This window comes from Halyomorpha halys, unplaced genomic scaffold, assembly GCF_000696795.3.
Source record: "Halyomorpha halys isolate HHAL.00 unplaced genomic scaffold, Hhal_1.1 Scaffold38.1, whole genome shotgun sequence".
Lineage (NCBI taxonomy): Eukaryota > Metazoa > Arthropoda > Insecta > Hemiptera > Pentatomidae > Halyomorpha > Halyomorpha halys.
In genome coordinates this window covers 584,286-586,435 of record NW_027110526.1, presented here as the reverse complement: position 1 = coordinate 586,435, position 2,150 = coordinate 584,286, and the positions used below count along the sequence as shown (strand labels likewise).

Here is a 2,150-nt window from a genome sequence, read left to right as displayed (position 1 = left end):
CTATATTGAAAATTTCCCAAGACCTCCAATCTGCTATAGACAATCATCATATATCAATTTTAGTTCTTTTCGATTTTTCTAAGGCACTTGACACAGTTAACCATAAGATCCTCCTTAATAAACTTTCCATGTCAAATAGTGTCCTAAAGTGGTCCCTCTCCTTCCTGTCCCATCGTTCCCAAACATTTGTCATTCCGAACAAACCTCTTTCCTCTCCCCTTCTTCTGTCACAAGGTGTTCCTCAGGGATCCCTACTTTCACCAACCCTTTTCTTGAATGGAATCAGGATGATCGTTGATATAACTCAACGATCATCCTGATTCCATTCACCACGCCCAGTACCTCCTATATGCAGACGATCTCCAAATCTATCTGTCCTTCCATCCCTCCAAGATGCTTGAGGCCATCCGAAAGATATAAGAAGATATTGACAGCATTAACCCATGGGTGTCTAACAATAATTTGAAGCTGAATGCTAATAAAACGAAGGCCATTCTTATTGGTTCCAAGCATCTCCTTCATACCCTCCCTCACAGTCCTCTACTCTTCATTAACAACCAACCAATTCACTTCTATCCTACAATAAAAAACCTTGGTGTCACCTTTGACCAACACCTCTCCTGGAATAACCACATTTCCCAAATCATACGCAAATCGATAACTGTACTTAAAGAATTCCTAAGATTCCGTAATTCCATTCCTCAGAACACCCGTCAGTTCCTAGTATCTTCTCTCGTCTTCCCCCACTTCGACTACGGCTCCTTGGTCTATGGAGGGCTATTTGCAGGTCTAGAGTTGAGACTCACGAATTGCTTTGTAAGATTTATCTTTGAGTTCCCAATGCGCTGTCATGTCTTCCGCTGGTATACTGTTGAAGTTGAGTTGAAGTGGCTCTATCCAACCTCCCAAAGGTAATACCTCCTTGGTGCATTCCTTTCTAAAAATGAAAAAACCTACCTATATCCTAGATCTCCTCACTCTTCGTTCATCCATCCACTCATTAAACACGAGATCACAACCTTTGATTTATATATGCCCACCGATAGAACCGTCTTCTTTAGCAAATCCTTCATCATACGTGTAATCTCCTTCTGGAATTTTCTTTCCATCTCCATTCGCCAGTCCTCATCCATTACTTCCTTTAAACTACACCTATTCCTCCACTTATTGTATAACCAAACCTCCTCATCATTGTTATCAAATAAATAGGGATATATTGATCAACATTATAAATAGTAGTTAAACCAATATTCCAATGTAATTTCATTATACTTAGTGAAAACTTGTAAACGCTTGCCGTACAAAAATCTTAATGTATGAAACATCTATTAATTCTTAGGGGATACATGTTCCAGTATAAAATTATTTTTTCATTTCATTATATGTGATAATTATTTTGACTCAACGAAACTAATTTAGCTATGTGCCAAAAGCATTATTTTTATTATTATTATTATTTGTATTACGCAGTATTGTGTTCAACGACAAATTAAGTACTTGGGCTATCAATCTTAGTTTATAGGTGTAAGCAATAAAGCTAAGATAAGATTCATGAGAAAAATTGAAGATACAAAAGTAAATAAAACCTTGAAGAAAAATATTACTTATATAACATCTATTATATTTTTTAAAATATTTAGTACTGTAATGTAATCAATTGGCATTAATATGTAATTCACATAAAATTGATATCAAAATAAAATTCTCGGTAATTATTATCAAATAATCGTATACCAAAGGAGGCTCAAGTAAAAGGTAATCTTGAAGTAATTAATTTTTTTTTTTATGGATTGGGTATAATTTTTTTTCTTTTGGCTTTTAGCCAATAACTCCTAAAGTAATACTAGTATCTTTTCTGTCATTTACGGAAATAAATTTCGGTATTTGAATAGTATATATATTTCAAAGTTAACTTATTGTTGAAGTGGCTGTACATAATTAATTAGTTTTGACTCAAAATGAAAAATTGTGGTAATTTATATCAGAAGGCCTCGATACTGCATGTTCAATAAGCAAGAGTATGAAGTGAATAGGAGGGCTGTTAGCTTTACGAGTAATAGCCGTAAATCCTCAGAGGATGCAAAACTACACTTGTAAGGTATGTGCTAAGGGTCGTGAAGGTGATGGCAAATCCTAGGTATTCGCTGTAG

The 2,150-nt window shown here is 35.0% G+C and overlaps 1 protein-coding gene across 3 annotated transcripts in view; it reads left to right on the top strand.

Moving 5' to 3' along the window:
* The window catches only part of LOC106687324 (facilitated trehalose transporter Tret1), a 40,418-nt gene that overhangs the window by 19,752 nt on the left and 18,516 nt on the right, over positions 1-2,150 (top strand). Inside the window, exon 1 of one of the 3 annotated variants that reach the window (XM_067048710.1) lies at positions 1,973-2,098. The exons of the other annotated variants lie outside the window; for them this stretch is intronic. The gene's annotated coding sequence lies outside the window, so the exon portion shown is untranslated. Of the gene's footprint in view, positions 1-1,972; positions 2,099-2,150 lie in introns of those variants that run through there. 3 annotated transcript variants of the gene reach the window in all.